The 20,683-nt window shown below is 36.7% G+C and overlaps 1 pseudogene; it reads right to left on the bottom strand.

Moving 5' to 3' along the window:
• Nucleotides 1-9,518: 9,518 nt before the first annotated feature.
• Nucleotides 9,519-20,168, bottom strand: LOC141576736 (guanylate-binding protein 6-like; annotated as a pseudogene).
• Nucleotides 20,169-20,683: the final 515 nt, after the last annotated feature.

Raw genomic sequence — 20,683 nt, 5'->3', positions numbered from 1 at the left:
CTAACTGCTGGTTAAAAGCTCTATTGTTCATAACAATGCCCTGGAGAATAAATTATTTACACCCTAATCCAGTCAAATTCAGGCTGCTATGAAGGGACAGTTCCTGATGGTCAAAGTTTGAAATTTATTCAGACTCTAGTTCTTGCAGCTGGTTTCTTATTTTTCTCCAGCAACTAGTTGGCTTATCATTTAGCCTGTATCTTCAAGGATTTTATCAGTCTCCTCCCCATTGCCTCTCACCAACACTTCTACTGTTTTTGAAAGCACACTTAGATTTGAACTTCATATGCTGTTGCAAATAAAGTTGGCTCCTTTGGGGAGATAATTTGAACTCTCTGTTCTATGGTCTGCCTTTCCTCCCAGGGAAAATCTCTGAGCCACAACTCTGGTGCTGGAGTAAGGAACAATAGGTCAATTCTAAGTGACAGCCCAGTTTGAAGAAGTAAGTGCTCAGTGGATATATGGGCAAGAGCCCCAGGTGTCCTTGGCTTGTCTCCCTTGGCACAAGCCCCTGTCCTATGAGCTGAGTCAATAGCAATTGGGATCTCAATGTCCTACCATGCCCAAGGTAGAACCATTGTCTCATGAGAGGAAATGTGGTGGAAGAATGGGGCCCCCACCTGTTGGCTGCAGTAGTACAGAACTTTGCCTCAGCAACAAGTATCTAGGGGCAGTATGAGAAATGCTAATGTCATGTCCTTCCCAGGAAGACAACCCTCCAACCAGGACCTGGGGGGAGTCAAAAACTTGTGTTCTTGGTTGTACAAGTCTGGGTGGAGTTCCCAGCTCAATGAGTGGAGAGGGGAAAAGTGCGGATCTTCAAATACTAAAGACTCATCATTTTATGGAGCTTTAGTAAATATTCTTGAGTAAATGTGTCCTCATTTGTTGTATATCTGTAGCGGCATTTCCATTTGTGTATGCTCATAAGGCCAACTATTTTTAAATGTGTTTTAAAAATAGTTTTCATCAGTTTTTTTGAGGAGTGATACTGAGTTGCACACCATCGTGCCAGAAGTGGAGCCAGGAAGGGGAAACTGATACAGTATAGATTAGCATTCTCTTTAACTGAAGGCTTGCTGTATCTTTGGTTGCTAGTGGAAGGCCTAAGATATATTTGTAGTATTAAAAATAAAAATTAAAAAATAATTTTCTAATGTTAGTATGTTAGAAGCAAAGCCTAAGATGGCAATTCCTGTAGATGATTTGTTGCTTGAATCCTCTGAGAAGAAATCTTTAGAGAAGTGGAGACATAGGAGGATGCAAGTTCCCAGGCATTTCTCAAGGGAGATCATGTAAGCATTTCTAGAAGCCAGCACTCAAAGCATCTTGGGATGGATACTCTGCTGTAAAGAGACTAAGAGAGTTCAATATCAGCTATCAAAATCAACCTCATAAAAATAATCATATTAAAGAGTATGTAGAGTAAAGAAACTCAGTGTAGAGTTTACTAACAGCTGCTCCAAGAACCCAAATCAACCACATAAACAAAATTGTAGCAACAGTAATAAAAACAATATAACAGCCACTCTTATTGGACACTTTCTACCTTTAAGGAAGTACACTTACTATCTCTAATCCTCATGATCACACAGTAAATTAGATATTATTCCTACATTTATGCAAGTGAAGAGATTAGACTTAACATATTCTAGGTCACTTAGCTTGGTTCTAGAGCTTAGTCTCAGATGCAAGCTCTCTGACTCCAAGGCCTGTCCTCTGTCCATTACTTACACAAAACTGTCCAAAAAGGGGTGAAGAAATGAGAAAAGAAAGAAAAACAAAGGGTAAAAATAGATAAGAGAATAAAGTGGTAAGGAAAAATGTATGAAAGTATAGTCATGCATGGGAGTGCCAGGGCAGGATCAACAGGTTCCCCTGTAGCTCTTCATTAGCACAAATACCCTCCAATTTGGTCTAAGCCTTCTGAGGCGAGCTTCATCAAGGCTCAACAATGCTGAACCCACAAATCCTTTCAATGTAGCCCTATTTCTACGTTTGGTTTTTGCTGAGAAGTCTGAGGAAAAACTCCCTTAAACTTTCCAGAAGCCCAATTGTTTGAGAGCATCTATGATACATACTGTATCTCCTCAGAGAGTCTTTTTCTGATTATGTCATACTCCAAGGATGCAACCATAATGATTCTGAGGTTTAAGGAAAAGAATCTTCAGTCATGTCCTTCATTTCATATTTGACCCCTCCATCTTTTTTCTTTTCTTTTCTGGCAACACCCTTGATTTGTTCTTTGCTTGGAAACCATTTATGAATTTAATTTTAGGATCATTTCCCTTCCTGGGAACTGCTGCTTTGTGTCTTCCTATTCCCCTTCCCAAAATTGAGTTTATGGTCTCCATAAGATTATATATCATGACAAAAGTATCTTACAAGTCTCCTTCAACTTTCACTGCATTTTGCAAATTTTGATGGGTTGTATTTTTATTTTTATTTCATTGAATACATTTTAAAATCCCTCTTGAGACTTATTTGACCTATGTATAACGTAGAAGTGTGTTGTTTACTATCCAGGTATTTTAGGACTTTCCAGCTATCTTTCCATTGTTGATTTCTAGTTTAATTTCACTCTAGTCTGAGACATACATTATAACATTTCTGTTCCTTTCAATTTTTAAGGTGTGTTTAATGATACATAATGAGGTCTATCTTGGTGAATGTTTTATGTTAGCTTGAGGAAAATATGTATTCTGATGTTTTTGGTATTCTATAAATGTTGATTACATCCTGTAGATTCCAAATAGAAAAATCAATCAATATAATATACCACATTAAGAGAGCAAAGAAAAAAAATGGTCATCCAATTGATTCACAAAAATCCTTTGATCAAATTTAATAATTTTTCTGTTAAAAAAATACTAAAAAATTAGGAATAGAAGAAAACTTCCTCAACATGATAAAAACCATGCATGAAAAATCCACAGCTACATCCTACTCAATGATGAAAGACTGTAATCTTCTCCCCTAAGATAACAAAAAAGACAGTAATGCCCATTTTTCCCTCCTCTATTTAACATAGTATTAGAGGTACTAGCCAGTGTAATAAAACAAGGGAAAGAAATAAAGAGATTTAAAATTGGAAATGAAGAAATAAATTCTCTCAACACACGACAAGATATTAAATATAGAAATATCAAAGATTTCACCAAAAAATAGAAAAAATGAACGAATTCAGCAAATTTGGAGGATACAAAATCAACAATTAAAAATCAGTTGCATTTCTATACACTAACATGACAATTCAAAAAATTAAGAAAGCAATCCCATTTAAAATACGATCAAAGTGATTAATTAAAAATAAATTTAGCCTAGAAGAAGAAAGATTTGCATACTGAAAACATTGCCAAAAGACATTAAATAAGACATAAAGAAATAGACATCCATGTTCATAGGTGGGAAGTTTTAATATTGTTAAGCTGTCAGTACTACTCAACAGATTCTACAGATCTCATGCAATTCTTATCAACATTCCAATATTTTTTCCAGAAAATAAAAAGTTCTAAAATTCATAGGGAATTTCAAGAGATCCCAAATAAACAAATAAAAAATCTTGAAACAGAAGAACAAAGTGGGAGATATCATACTTCCTGATTTCAAAACTTAGTACAAACTATTGTAATCCAAATAGACATATAGACGAATACAGTAAATAAATCTTCTCATATGTGGTCAAATGATTTGGTAAAGGTGTCAAGACCATTCAGTGGGAAAAGCACAATATTTTCAACAAGTGATACTGAGGAAATTCGATATTCACATGCAAAAGGATTAAGTTATACCCTTACCTTCCTCCATATTCAAAAATTTACTCAAAATAGAACAAAGATCTAAATGTAAAAGCTAAACAAAATCTCTTAGAAGAAAACATAGGGGAAACTCTTCATTCTATTGGGTTTGGCAGTGATTTCTTGGATATACACCAAAGGTGTTTGTAGACAACAAATGAAAAAATAGATAAATTGGTTTTTACAAAAATTTAAAACTTTTGTGCATATCAAAGGACAATATCAAAAGAATAAAGGGTAACTCACAGGATGGGAGAAAATGTTTACAAATCATATATTTGATAAGAAATTAATATACAGAATATATAAAGAACCCTTTAACTCAGCAACAACAAAAACAAAAACAAAGAGCTCATTTCAAAAATAGTCAAGGACTTGAAGACACCTTCCCCAAATAACAAAGATAAATGGCCAATAAGTACCTGAAAATGTGCTCATCATCATTATTCATTAAGGAAATGAGATACATTTCACACACATTAATATGGTTGACATTTCTTTAGAAACAGAAAACAAATTTTGGTAAGGATGTAGAGAAATTGAGAATCCTGTACATCATTGGTAGGAACAAATTGAACAGCTAATGTAGGAAACAGTATAACTATTCCTCAGAAAATTAAATGTAAAATTACCATTTGATTCAACAGTTCAACTTCTAGTTATATATCTCAAAAGAACTGAAAGTAAGAACTCAAATATATAGTTGTACACCAATGTTTATAATAGCATTATTCAAAACAATATAAAAAAATGGAAACAATCTAGTTATCCAATAACATATGAATGGGTAAATAAATTGTAGTGTATTTGCTGGTCAGAATGGCTGTCATCAAAATAACACAAGCAACAAATATTGGCAATGATGTGGAGAGAAGAAACCCTTGGTGGGCTCTTGGTGGGAAAGTAAATTCATGCAGCCACTGTGGAAAATAGTATGGAGATTTCTCCAAGAATCTCAAAATATAATTACTATATGACCCAGATTCCACCCCTGGGTATATAAAAGCAAAACCAAAACCAAAACCAAAAACACTAATTTGAAAAGATACATGCATGTCAATGTTCATAGCATCATTATGTACAATTGCCAAGGTATGGAAGCAACCTAAGTGTCCATGAACAGGTGAATGGATAAAGAAGATATGATATACACACACACACAGATAGATAGATATAGATAGATATAGTATGTATAGATATTTATTGTATACTACACACACACACACACACACACACACACACACACACACACACACACACACAATGGAATACTACTCAGCCATAAAAAATGAAATTTTGCCATTAACAGCAACATGGATGGACTTGGATGGCATTATGCTAAGTGAAATAAGTCAGACAGAGAAAGACAAATACTATATGATATCACTTATATGTAGAATGTATAAAATACAACAAACTATTGAATATAACAAAAACAACAACAAAAAAAGAAGCAGGCTCACAGATATAGAGAACAAACCAGTGGTTACCAGTGGGAAGTGGGGCAGGCAATAAAGGTATGGAGGAGTGGGAGGAGTGGGAGTAACACACTATTGAGTATAAGACAGGCTACAAAGATGTACTGCACAACAAAGGGAACATAGCCAGTATTTTGTAATAACTGCAAATTAAGTGGAAATGTGGAAGTTCTATAATAATTAAAAATTAAAAAAATAAAATAGAGTGTAGTACATTCTTACCATGGAATGTTATTCAGCCTTAAAAAGAAGGATATTCTAACACATGTTACAGTCTAAATAAACCTGAGGACATTATGCTAACTGAAATAAGACAGTCACAAAAAGAAAAATACTATATGATGTCATTTTTATGAGGTATCCAGGGTAGTTAAATTCATAGAAACAGAAAGTTTACTCACACTTACCAGGAGCTTGGGGAGAGGGAAATGGAGACTTGTTTATTGAATACAGAGTTTCAGCTGAGCATGATGCAATGGGTTGGAGGTAGATAGTGATGATGATTGTAACATCTATGTGAATATACTTAATTCCACTATATTGTACACTTTAAATTGTTAAAATAGTAAATAGTTGTGCATATTTCATCAAAATAAAATAATTAGGTACTTTAAGTGGGAGGGAAATAGAACTTGATTGTCTGCATTTTCTATATTAATGGACAGTCAGCAGGGGCAGAGAGAGATTGGGGCCTTAGACCAAATATATCAGGGGAGGAATTCATTACTCATGTTTTATCAGGGACTGTTTCCTGGGCTAAGAGTGAGCACCATATTCAATGCAGCCTGGGACCACTGTCCACAAAATAGTGGTCAGGAAATAAGATCACATTATCTGAAGTAAAAGGAATTCCATCCAAATAACACTGTTGATTGGCACAACCACACTTCCATGGAAAAAGAGACACAAGGAAGAATATTCCAGAGTTGTCATATCATTCCTAGTAGAGTCATAGAAACAGAATCCACTTTAGTTTGTTTAAACATAATAAATTTGTACAGGTGATAAAGGAATAGAGATCAAAGAACACAAAATTCTTCATCAAAACCTTTACTTTTTGGCCTATAGGTAATGAGGGATATTTATTACCCTTTGAAATAATAAACAAATGTCACACTTATTCATACATCCAACCATTAATCTATTTATTCATTGTTTCAATCACCATGCACTCTAGGTTTTACCTTACTTTAAAGTTACCATATTTGGTCCTTAGGGCTCTATAATACACAATTATATCTCCAGGCAAGATGCACTAAGTTGAAACCAAACTTAAAAAATGACTATTTGGTTGCTACTTAGATTCTTGATCACTACACATAAAATATTTATATATATACACACACACATACACATACATACACATACACATATCTATATACACACACACATCTATATACACACACACATCTATATACACACACATATATATATATACATGTATATAATTACAATATTTATTTCTGCCTAAATAACATTATGTAAGGCCCATACAGAGTGTAAGCTGCATGAGGACAAGATCTTTGCTTTTCTCTCTTTACATAATCCAGAACAATGGCAGGGAGGACATAAGAATTTAACAAACAATGTAAATAATTAGAACCAAGCATTCCTTAATGAGAATTAGAATAGATGTGTGAATAAATTGTTAACTACTTTTTAAAGCCTTTTTATTTTTCTAAGTGACCATTGTCAGTTTTATTATTTTTTATTGAAAGAAAATAGAAACAGTATTTCAAAGAGATATCTGCATTCAAGTTTATTGCAGCATTAACCACAGTAGCCAAGAAATGAAAGCAACCTAAATGCCAACACATGAATGGATACAAAAGATGTGGCACATATACATATACACAAGGGAATATTATTCAGTCACAAGGAAGGAGGATATCCTGCCATTTGCAACATCAATGGACCTTGAGCACATTATGCTAAGTGAGATAGGTCAGAGAAAGACAAGTACAGTGTGATATCACTTGCATGTCGAATCTAAAAAAGACAAGGTTTCTCTTTGCTCTTCAATGCAGGGTGTGTCTAGTCCAAGGGATTAGAACATCTGCTTAAGTCAAGCTCTCAGTGGGAACAGATATACAGATATTTCTGTAGAATAGTTTACTTTTCCATTAAACCCCATGATACATTGGTCACATATTCATTACTATATGGTTTCTTCTTTAAAAGGCAAAGCCATTCATTCTTCCTTCTGAACACTTGAAGCCACGACTAGACGGAGTCATTTAAATTCTCCAGTGGAGATGAGTTAACATCCTCGCAGAGATACTGAGACTGTGGTGAATAAGGTCACATAGGGGGAAACTGTACCGAAAGATTTTCTTCTGCTCCTCTGGTCCTTAAGTCAAATTAGAGACCTTAATCTAATATCTAAAATCCAAACAATCTATTATCTCAGAGGTTTGGTGTGATCATGGAATTCTGGCAATTGAAAACAATCACACATGTGTCAGCTTTTTGTTTTTACAGAAGTTTCTTACTAAGTACCCTCTGTGCCTAAACATACACTATGAAGATGTAAAGAAAATACATATATATATATATATATATAAAATGGTGTCTGTCTTCAGACGAACTATACTTTTATTTGAAAACAAATACTAGACCAAGTTAGTTGCACCTGGGCCAAGACTGTGTTCATACAAGGATGTCATGTACCTCTAACAGGGAGACTGTGATGTCTTTTCAGGATCTGAGCATCACTCCTAGCTTGGATCCTGATTCTGAGAGTCCTTGAAGTGTTTGGGTATTCTCATTTCCCAGCATATGGATCCAAGTACATTTCCAGAGGTCCCCTAGGAGAGGCACTGTGAAAATCATTATCATTTATCCTCATCCCAGAGTTGCAAGGTCCTCTCTCCTGGGATCCTGCCCTCCCCTCCAGGTGATAGTTCCATCATCTGAAATTGGTTTAGACCAAGGGTACGGATTATAACCTTTTATCAATGTAACCTCTCAGCTTCCTATAAATATCCTTGATTCCAATGGTTTCCTCCCCATTCTTTTTTTCTCTACAGACACCTTGTTTTATTTGCCATCTTCAGAATTTTCTCTGGTCAGGTCTGCTGGCTGCCACTCCAACCAAATTATAGACTGAATGTTTGAATGTGTTCTCCAAAATCTATTTGAGGAAACCCCAACTACCAATGTCCCAATGTGCTTGGAAATGGGGTTTGGGAGGGATTAGATAATGAGTGTGGGGCCTTCATGAATCTAATTAGTGCCTGTATAACAAAGAATCATGAGATTCATTCTCTCTGTCTCTCTCTTTCTCTGTCTCTCTCTCTTCACCATGCTAGGACACAGTAAGAACCTTGTCATCTGTAAAGCTGTAAGAGGACCCTTACCAAGAAAATAACAATGCTGGCACAGTGCTTTTGGACTTACAGCCTCCAGGACTGGGAGAAATAAATGTTTGTTTTGTAAGCCACACAGTCTATGGTAATTTGTTATAGCAGCCTGAGCTAAGACAAACCACAATGCTCATTACTCTTATTGTATGTACTTGAATTCTGATGTTTAAATGCCAACACCTGGCCTCTGTGTGTCTGGGTTTTTCATTCCCCATTACTATCAAGGCATCCACTTCTGCAGTGGTGCATCACCCCTTCTGTACTTGTCTACAGCAGAGACGCCACCACTGAACTTAAGGATGTTGGGAATTCCTCTCACCAGTGAATATTCTTAGTGTTTAGTAATTTGTTTCTAAACACTGTAAAAGTGTAATTGAAACCTATGAAGCAAAGGTTACTGTTGTTGAGATTTCAAGGGGTAACAGGAAAGTTCATACCTTATTTTTGAAGCAAATATAAGGGATTAAAAACCAAGGCCAAAGCAAAAACAAGATTAGGATGCAAACGTTATTTTCTAGTATTCTGATCTTAGTCTTAGACCCCTCATTAAGCAGGCTAATGTCATTTCTGGAAGCAATGAGCAATTCCATTTATTCACATTCCATTTACTATTTTAATTATTAGTATTTTAGTTTGTTTTCTTTGTTATTCGAGAAATAACACAAGCTAACTTTGCAAAATTGAAAATATAGTGTATATAATGAAAAGCATGTGTCCTTTCCATCCCTGATGCCAAGCTGCCCTCTCCAGGAAGAACCAATGATACCAATTTCTAATGAATCTTCCAGAAATGTACTATACATACATGTGTATGAGTGCCCAAAATAATTATTGCCTTTTTTTTTTTATGGTGAACACATTATACAAACTGTTTTGTGCCTCATTTTTTCACTCTACATTCTATCTTCCAGATTGTTCTATATTTATACGAATAGAGCTCCACTATCTATTTACTAGCAACCTAGTATTCTAGTATAAATGCATGCAAAATATATATTACCAAATTACATAAATGAGCATTAAGTTGTTTCCAATCTTTTGCCATTAGAAGTGAAGCCTCAGTGAAACTCTTGTATATATGTACATACACATATATATGATTTTGCACACATATATATTTCCTAAAACTGAACACACTATATCAAAGTGTCCATGCATTTATTCTATCTAATGTGGGCCAGGCATCAGTATTCTCTAGAAATCACTTTTTATATTTAAAGCATTGCTGGATGAAAGTGAAATGCATGCACATCAGAAATAGGCCAGAGAACATACATGTATATTATATTATATATCTGATTTCTTTACAAGGAGAGCTACTTCTTTTTAAATAGTGAGCTCACTACTTTCATAACATTACCAAGAATGTTAGCTGGGGCAGGCAATAACGAAGCGATCCTTTTGCCAAGGTTGTCCAAGGCTTGTACAAGCAAGGAACTATCATCATTTTTAGTATCAACAATTCTCTCTCCCAAATCATTTATCTCTGTACTCATCTCCTCACATTTCTTTCTAAATCCTTCAGTACACAGATCTTCTTGGACCTAAAAAAAAAAAAATAAAAATGAGGAAGGAAGTAAAACTTTTTAAATCCCCCATTTTTTCAAGGATTACATTTTGTCAAACTTTAAAACTTTGTCAGACTATCTTTGTTTTATTCCTAAAATTGTTCTCTCTTAATCATGAAAGGAGACTCTTGTAACAAGGAATATTTCCTGGTTTGGACCTAAATATTAAGAGGAAGTGTAGTTTACAGCCTTAATAATATTCATATACCTTAGGGTTTTGCCAGGAGGCTAAGCCTGGCATGAGGACAGATGTAATATTTTCCAGTCAAAAAATGCAAATGAGAGGTAGCCTTGGTCTGACTGCACTAATTCTCAGTCCCACTCAGGATGACACTGTCACCCATATTATAAAAATCTGTTATAAACACATGGCCCCTAAATTATAGAAATCTCTTATAAATCATGTTCAGATGAACAATGAGAGAAATCCCTCCAAGCCACATGATAACTTGGGGATCTGTCCACACCTGGAGGCAATGCAGCAAGTGTAAAATCTATTATTTCTATGTGTTTTTAAGTCTGGACATTTCTGGTAGTTTTATGTCAGCACAGATCTACCTCAGGGCCTTGGGCTGAGCAGGTCTCCTGGTAAAAGGTAGTGATCTTGGTAGAGCGTACTAGTTGTTGTTCATATTAAACACACATAGTTGGAATATCTGTTCAATCAAGCCCTGTGAGATCATTTTAAAATTCTCTAAATGGCTATTCAACCCTATTTATATTCTCTGAGGGCTTGGAGTAGAGGGGGGAATACTCATCCTGAACTCTCCAAAGTCTACTTACAGAGCCGAATTTAAAGGTTTTGGAAGGATTCAAAGGCTTCAGGGTTTTAATAAATCACAAGCAGTAGATGCACTTGTGATCTTTGCATGACCATGCTGTAACCTTCACCCATCCATTCCTGGGGTACCAGGGCAAAGCTATCAAGCTCTACTACTGCCACAGCCTGATTCACCTTCAGCTGATGCTCCAATATCTTGTTTGGCTCTCTCAGCAGGTTTTCTCTTTCTCTCACCAGCTTCTCCATCATCTGGACTATGTGTTTCTGGAGACTTCTCTTCTGAGCCTCCACCTGCTGCTGCTGCTCCTGCAGTTTCTGATTCAGCAGCTCCTGTTCCTTCTCAGCTGTCTCCTTCCAAGTCCACTCTTCTGCCCCAGGAAGGTATTAGAGAGGGAAAAAATAGGCAAGAATTGACCTCCACCCTCCTGAGCTCAGAGGCCAAACCAAATTGAAGAGAGAGGTAGGAAATCTCTGAAGTCCTCCCCCCAAACCCCATGTCCACACCATCGAGAGCACACTTCAGAATGTGAGAGAAAATGCTCTGCCTGTCTGGCATCCAATCACAGTTTCCTTTGCTGTTTCCAAATGCAGCAGGGTTGTTCCACAGAAAGGAAGGAAGCTCCGGTATTGGGAAGGTTTTGCTCTCACACCTGTCAGAGGGCACTGCAAGAACATACGCATCCCACTGTGAGCCCAGCCCTACCCCGTACCTGCTATGGCCTTCTACCCATCAGTGAGGGCTTTATCTGCCTGCAGGATTTCTCTAGTGCCACCTGGGACTGCAGAAACCTCTGGAGGAACTCATTTGCCTGAGGAACCAAGGAGGAGCACAGAAATTAGATTTCCAATAGGGAAATTAGTGCTGCAAAGACAACTAAGTCCATGTAAATTTTGCTTCAAGTTTAAAGTTCCACAGTGGTTCCTTACAATGAGTCCAAGCTCCTTAGAGTGACCTGTCTCTCTCCAGTCTCTTGCCCAGTGCTACTTCCTTCTCCCCACTCTAGAATCCTGCCAGTCAGAATCATGTTCAGTTCTACAAACCCCAAATCTCTGGTGCTTTTACATATCTGCTTTACCAGTGTGAAATAGCGCCTCTAAATTGTGCTGCTGTTCTCCTCTGCCACTAGCTGGTTATAACTTTAGACAACTTATTTTAACCTGCCTATGCTTCTCAGTTCAGATCTTTAAAATGTTGATAATGTAGATGCTTCTTAATGCTATTTGAAAGATTAAGTTAAAGAGTCTAGGGAAAGAGCTTAACATTTTGGCTATAGGAAACAACAGTTCAATATATATTAGTTGCATTTTTATTGTTGTTTTTTATTATTTTATTATTATTTATTATTATTATTATTATTATTATTATTATTTATTATTATTAATTATTATTATATTTGTTTCTAACACCTAAGTAGCTCTTTCCTGAGTGTTATAACTTGTCTATGTAGTTGACATCCTGTCTCACTTGTGATCATCCTTGTGTACAAAGGCTGACTTGTAAATTATCAGTGCTCAACACTTCAAATATGTTATTGAGTAAAAAAAAATGAATAATTTCTGTTCTGTCTCTTGTGGATTTAAGAAATCTGTACTCATGGTTGGGAGTTGACATTTGTACTCTCTTCAGGAATAAATAGCATGCAGTGAACCTTAAAAGCCACAGCTGTTTGAATGGCCCCATACTCTCTCTTTATGCATGCATGGAGCTGCACTCTCAGATTTTCAGGAGACCCCTTTGACTATTCTGTAGGTTCCCCATGTTTCCCTTATCCCTCACCTTCACTCCTTTCATGGGCACTTGGTGATATTCCTTTTCAATAATTTCCTTTGCTTTCCTGTAGAGTTCATGACCTCCAGGAACAGAGAAAGTTCCTGCTGAGATACTTTTTATTAGTGTCTTTGAAAGCTGATCAAGTTTAGTCTGGCAGTATTTGATTGATGTCCCTTCATTCTGCATCAAGAAATCCTCTTTCTTATTCTTTATGATTTCCTAGAGGGAAGAAAGTTAGAGGGCTGTCACCAGAAGCAAGGAACAGAGGAAGTAAATTTCCAAAGGATCTGGTAAAAGAATTGGTCTAACTGTGTTCCTCATGAGAAAAGTATTCTGTTGGAGGACATGTAATAAAACAGCAGTCACAAGATTTGATTTATTCACAGCTCTGAAAACTCTGGAAGACCATGGGGAAGTTCCCTAACCTCCTTTGGGTATTTCATCTGAGCTGTTGGAGTTGCATTACCTAATCTCTGTGGTTCCTTGAAGCTGCCACATTCAGTGATTCTCTCTGTCTTCAATGATAGATACAACAAGGAGCAACCTAAGCTGAAAGTGGCCAGAGATGTGGATCTGAAAAGAGAAATTTTGGTTCCCAGCCATAGGAGTGTGTTCACAGAAAAAGAAGCCAGCTAAAGAATGTCTTGGGTGTTCTGGACAGGCTTGGAATCCACAGAAGTATTTATTTCAAGAGGATATCCATTCTGATTTTTCATTGAAGGTCAAAGAGAGTTCCAGATAAACTTCCTGAGTTCTGGCAGTCAAAAAAGAAGGAAATGTAGTCCTTTGAAACTCTGTCCCTCATGAGAACATGGACTACTTTATCCTTGAATGAGAGATGAGCCATGGGACCGGTAACAACATTTCTAGGTTTCGTTCTTCAAGGGGAGGTGACATACGGTAAATACTAAAACAGATTACAACAAGATTCCTCTGTAACTCCTGCTTGTCTTCCTTGAAGGAGTGCTCCATGAAGACTGCAGGGGCTTCCCTCTCACAGGCAGCGTGCACCTCCAGCAGCTCCTGCAGCATGTCTGTGGGGAAGCTCACTCGCTGGGCCATCTGCTCGCTGTAGTGGTTGTCTGCCTTCTGAATGGCAGCTGAGTTCTCCAGCTGGGCCAGAGTTGTCACTGCATTCTCCAAGCGAGGTACTGCTCCGCTATTGATATTATCCACGTAGGTCACAACCAGAGTCCTCAGCCCTGAAGAAGCCAGGAAATTTAGGGGCTAAATATCAAGTTATCAGTCAATGGCTCCAGGATTCTGAGACTATGCTTCTAGGGTCATATACACATGCACACACACAAACACACACACGCACCCCTACCTCCTTCTACTATTATCACCTTCATTTTTTTACTGACTCTTCATTTTTATGGTTTTCCAGGCCACAGGACTAAAAAAGTTAATATCTACTTCTATCTAACATACTAGGGGCTACCTGGAAAATACAGTTCCCCATTTTAAAAATTGAAAGCAATATAGATTACATAGATAGACAGATGAGGCAAAGTGTACCATGTTTAATTTATTCCTAATTCTGAGGCTTTGAATGGATTTTCAGTGATTTATGGACTAATATTTATTTTTGGACCACTCTAAATTCTCAAAATATCTTTTGAATTCTCCTTGTGAAGAACACTTGTATAGGACTTCCTTTGAAAACATGCAGTATTCTGTCTTTACACCAAGAGAGTGATTATATTCTAAGTGGAGGATGTTTTCAGATAAGTGGGAGCCACAGATATCATTCACAAAAGTTGCAATTTGGGGAAGGAATTTGTAAAGCCCCCAAAGTGAGATAATTATAAAGTATACAGATTTCTTCATGGAGTATAAATGTCTGTAAAATCAGAATTCTTTATAGAATCAAACAAAAATACTAGAAAGCACATTATATAAAATATTCAACACATAGCAGTCCCCATGGAAATGGGAAAAAGAGACTCACCTTTCCCAGTGACCATGATTCCTTCTGTGAGGGTCTTGGTCCTTGCATCAGCAAAGATGTAAGAACAGAAATTTTTTGTTTGCTCCTGGAATTTAGGATCCAGTTGGTCTTGAGATACCATCCCAATATTGGCTAGAATTTTTTTTTCCTATGTTGGCCAGTCAAAGACAAAACACTTCCATCTTAGAAATAAATGCCTGATGCAGTCTCTGGGTAGATTGGATGTTTGGGCTTTGGGATTCTTCCCTGAGGGACAGAAAAACAGGGATTAGAGTGTGTAGAGTCTTGAGGCGAGGGGGTTACAGGTGTTCATGGCAGGGATTTGTGTGTCTTTGCCATTTCTACACACAGAACTCTTTTAACATAGACATTCAATACTTCTTTGCACATCAGACTTATACCAATGATATAACTGCAGAGAAATTTAGGGAGACATCTGATCCAGTAAAGGAAACCTATGGCTGGTCTCTCCAGACATGCACATAGTAGAGTGGTTGTCTATGATGTGTTTGCTTAACTAGCAGCTAAAAAAATGAAAGGACACATGAAACTTTCTGCTCAACTCAACCTCATGTAGGAATTGAGCTTTGGAACCAAAAAGGAGAGCTACAAACAAGGGATCATGGACAGTAATTGGAATATTAGGAATGACATCCTCATTATTTAAAGAAAACTGTTTTGATGCTAAAAATAATTGATGCAGTGTTATCTATTTTTTAGTAAAAACCTCTGAAGTATAAATGTACCTGAAATGTAATTTTAAGGTATCACCACTAATCTATAAACTCTTTGAGGTAAATGATTATATCTGGTCCTCTCCTGCCAGCCAATTTCTTAATAGCTGTTTTGAGAAATCATAAATAGAAACATGAATGTAAGAATGAATAAATTGGGATTGATATTTCTCTCAAGGATTCAATAGACACACATCCTTGGAAATGTAACCCATGAAAATAATTTTTTACCTTGTAATTAATTCATGGTTAAACATGTGGGAATTAGGAGAAAGCTATGATGTGGAAGGTAAAATGAATGTTCTAATAATTGTCAGTATTATTGAAAAGGCATAGATTGTAAAGACAGTCACTTCTTCAGGTTCATTTAGAACATATAATCATTTTGTAGATGATATAATTATACAGGATTAGAAAGTTTTATATCCCTCTTTGAAAAGAATAATATGTGAAATCTATATTTTGTTCATTAGATAAGCTTTTCACTGCAGTTTCATGTCTAACAATTAGCTGATTAGTTGTTTTCTTCAACAGAGACAAATTGAAGGAATAGGAAACACAGTGTCCAGTCTTTAGAATGTTTCAGCACCCATTTAAATCTGGATGCTAAATTTAAAGATGTATAAAAAACATATTGGTTTTGAGTAATTTCACTTTACACTTTACTTTTCTTGAGTAAACTTCAACTGTAGCCCCTAGATCTTTGCAACCCACTTTCCAGCCACCATTTCCACAGGCTTTGATTTAGTCTCAAATACAAATGCAATCACAGAGATGAGGGATATTGTTTAGTAGATCCCACACTCTATTGGACAGTACACTGCCCAGGCCATACTCTGATACCTGGAATCAGCTTCAGGGCATTCTCCAAGTACTCATCTTCTGTGATAGGCTGACCACATAACTGCAGCTCCAGGGTGAAATCCCATACAGTCCAGATAAAGTCTGGAAAGAAATTCACAAATTCTGTGGAATCTTCTACTCTATCAGGTGTTTGAGAGGACTTTGCCCTGATGTTTTGCAAGCTCTGTCACATAACTAAGATTTGATTAGGGAAAAGAAACTCACTACCAACAATTCCCACATTTCTCTAGTATAAAAATATTATAAACACACTCTTTTGCCATGGGTCCCCTCTGTTCCACCCAAGAAAACTAAATGACAGGAAAGGAGAGACCGACTCTATCCTCATTCCCATGAATTCAGTGAAACATGGTGGTTCAGGACCTGGAAGGATACTGCAGATGCTCCAGGGCCGGGTGGTTGATGGTGCTCATGCTGTTCTAGACAAAGCTACTGCACAGAATCACGGCCAGGGCAAAGATCCATGAATCCTTCTTAGACTCATCCTAGAAAGCACATTAGAACAAGAGAGTTAGAAGTTTACCCCTACATTAGAAATTCATCTGTACACTTCTTCAATCATGGTTTCATTTATTATTTCAGCTAACATACTCACCATGCAAAGAAATTGCTTGAAGACAGATGTAAATGCAGATATCAACTTTGACAATTACAGAGACACTTCTTGTGTTTGCAAATTTTTCATATATAAAAGGATTCTAATGTTCACAGTGCTTTCTTTTTCCTCAATTGGATAAAGTAAAATAACATATACAGAAAAACTAATACAGTACCTGTTGTGTAATTAGGAATTCAGTGATGAGTGTGGGCACTTATTCATTCTGCAAATATTTATTAATCAGAGTCCATATAAAATATACCATAGTTGGCATAACTGGGTATTTAAATTATATCCAATCAATAAATACTTGCAGGAAGCTACTAAATATCCCCCACTGTTCTTAGATTTTAAAAAAGCAATGCTAAAATTGAAAATTTTCTTTCAACATGATTATTTCAAAGCAGTGGACAAACATCCATAACAGTAAGTGCAAAAATGATAGAAGTATCTGTAAAAGGCTTACTCTCAGTAATGTATATAAGCAGTGAAACCTATAGCTATAACACTAAACTAAAATTTAGAAGTCTATCAAGGAAGAACAGAACAGAGCTATGAAATTTGGAGAAAGAATATGTGATCTGAAAGCTTCCTCAAAGTCTTGAGCTGAATATTAAAGAACTGGTAAATGTGGAACTGAAGAAATGAAGGTGAACCCTTTAGGCAGGAAAACCCAGAGAAACAAAATTAGAGATGGGAGAAGACAGGGATCTTGTAGTTAGAACAGAGTCATTTGAGGGCAGAGGGCAAGTGGAGAAGTTAAGGTGAGATTTCATGCAGCCTAATCAAGGGCCTTAAAGCCCAGGCTAAGTTGTATAAATCATAGCATTGTCTAAATGATGGCATAAACTGGAAATAGTTTTTTTTTTATTATTATAAATGGCATGTAAAGTTGCTCCCAGTGTAAATGCAAAAACTGTGGTTTATGTTGAGAAGATTCTAAATGGGAGTTTGGGGGGATAAGAGTCTATTCATTACTTTCTTCCCCCAAAACCCAGCTTTTAAAAATAATCAATTAGGATAAGAAGAAGTAGCAGTTATGACAAACAATTATTTCAACAGCAAGATTATATCATTGTTTGATATATGGCTTTAAAAATAAGCACAGACTTTCTAACTCCTGTTGAGAAAAAAGAGAGAGCTATAAAAATGTAGGTACTATTTCCAAATAAGTCTCAAAAGGGGGAAAGGAGGGATAGTTCATTTCACCCATTAGCAGAAAGCTAAAACACCAAAATCCATTTTAAATGTTTCTTGTAGGACAAAAACTTACTTTTATAGAACTTGCACATTCAGAGGTGTCTCACAGATTTCCAGAACACTCTGTGAGTAGTTGATGAACTTCATCATAGAAAATGTAAACCCGTCTCTTAAATCCAACCCTCAAATACACTCTTCACCTTGTAGCTGAGAAGGTGAATCAGAAATATTTCCTCACTCACAGATTGATACTTCTCCTCTTTCTTAATTATGCTTAACTGTAAGTTCTCAAAACCAGTCAGGTGCTGCCTGGATTGCCTTTCAAAACTGAAGGACTTATTCCCCCAGCTGTTGGGAGTGCTGGTGGAAGACAGTATTCAGGTGTCAGCCCTCTTAATTAGAAAGGCTGCTGGAGCAGCTCTTCAAAAATGTATCAGCGCCCCAGTCCCAAAATCAGGATAACTCAAAAAAGCCATTCCAGCCATGGAGCTCCCATGAAATTCCCAGAAATTGGGGATTGCAATGCAATGTAATTTCTTCTTCTCTCCAGCCTGCTTCTTTCCCAATTACATGGTATTAAATCTGACTGCAGATAATGTCTTGTCAATTGAACTAAAGACTCTTTTAGGGCAGGACATTTATTTGGTCACTGATATCTACAATGCTAAGTCCAAAGGCCTGGAACTCAGCCGTTCAATAATGACTTACTAAATGTAATCAAGTCTTCCACACAGTGCCAAGAAATAAAAGAATTTATCTAAGACACCATGATAACTTACCTAGAAGTGAGATTCAAACAAATCACAGTTTGCCTTATTTACTATAATTGATTTCTAGATTTTACAGATTAAAGAAGTAAAATTTCTAGGACCATGGAGAGATAAGGGGAAAATCCAGAATAAAAAGTATTTAACTGTGAATTTCTGCTTTACCATTCGCACATCCCCCAGGCTCTAATTGTGCAGAAGGACCACCAGAGTATGATTGGGCTTGCGTCGGTGAGGCACACACCACATCCAGATGCCCTTGGTTTCAGACTGCACTGTAGAGCCTAGAGGAAAGCCTGTGAGGAGAGGGGAGAAAGCAGCATTCAGTTAGAGCAGATAATCTAAACCACCAAGGGGCTACAAAGTCAGATCTATTGGAATGTCAGTATCCCAGCATACGAGTTGGTGCTTTCTCCATTTCCTCAAGAATGTCCTACTTTGTGTGTCATCTGTTTCAAGGAGGAAGGAATATTAATTGTGATAAAGATACCAAGCAAGGGCTCAACATAGAGGCAAAGGGGAATCCATGAATCAGACAAAATGGAAGTCACTGATAATCATAACAAGAGTATCTTGAAAGAATGGTGAGGTTCAAAGCCAGAGGGAAATGGACTGAAGACAGACATGGGAAGAGAAAAAGGTGGGAAAAAAATCAAGATTATATTTTTTGTCAGACAAATTTTTCAAAAGTGGGGAGAGGTGTTAGCCACAGTAGTATATGACATACAGGAAATATTTTTAAGATTATAGACATTTGAACACATTTATATGTTGATGAGAATAGTCCATAAAAAAGCAAAATGTGTTTCAAGAGTGAGTAGACACAATTGTAAGAGTCCAGTGCTTAAGCATGTAAAATAAGGTAGGATTGTGAGAATTGGTAGGAGAAATTTTGCTTTACAGGAATAAAACATACAATAAGATAATGAATTACAGTAAGACAGTGGTTTAGCAGTGAGAAATAGGAGTGGAAAGTTGATTTGTTAAGAGAAGTTTGGTTCTCCCTACACATGATCAGGACAAAAATTAAGAAGCTGAGGTATTAGCTAGAATCAAGCAATTGGTCCTTGACCCAGTACAACACTCACCATGATTCTGACCTGCAAGATGGTTCATCAAGTAGGATTTGCCTGTATGATACGGTCCTACAATGGCCACCACCAGCACTGGCAAAGAAATCTCACCAAGAATCTGCAGAGATTTTTGGTTCACTGAAAGCTCCTTGACACTTTCCAGCAGACAAATGGGGTCCATCATTTTGGGTCTGGATGCCATGGCAACCTGCCAACCTAGAAGAGCTTCTTAGTGGAAATCAGATTATAAAGTCATTCTCTAAATCAGACTTATACAAAGCATGTATCAACTTAGGGTAACGTAAGTAAGAGTTCTGTGCTTTCCATGAGACAAAATGTAACCTAGAATTAGCATACTGCAGAGGTTTTCCCCCATCATTCCCTCAAGTCTCTCATGATATTGGTAGTGAAATAATATAATATCACTCTCCAAAGTGTTATTTCAAAATAATAATATAATTAAAGTTATTGTTATGATGCACTGAAGGCCTACAATATACCAAGACCTTTGATAATAACTTACATATCCAGCTAAACTGATATTCACAAGAGACTGAAAGTTAGAAATTAATATAACTACTTTGGAAATGAGGTAAATGGTTCTCACAAAGGCTGAGTGAATGTCATTGAGAAAGGATTGAAAATCTACATACTTGAGCAAAATGACAGACTAGCAAACTCTAAGCTCTTGTTTCCCCAAGGAGATATAAACAACAACCAAAATACTGGCTAGAAT

This window comes from Camelus bactrianus, unplaced genomic scaffold, assembly GCF_048773025.1.
Source record: "Camelus bactrianus isolate YW-2024 breed Bactrian camel unplaced genomic scaffold, ASM4877302v1 HiC_scaffold_28, whole genome shotgun sequence".
Lineage (NCBI taxonomy): Eukaryota > Metazoa > Chordata > Mammalia > Artiodactyla > Camelidae > Camelus > Camelus bactrianus.
The sequence above is the reverse complement of the archived record's forward strand: the minus strand, read 5'-3'. Positions and strand labels throughout refer to the sequence as shown.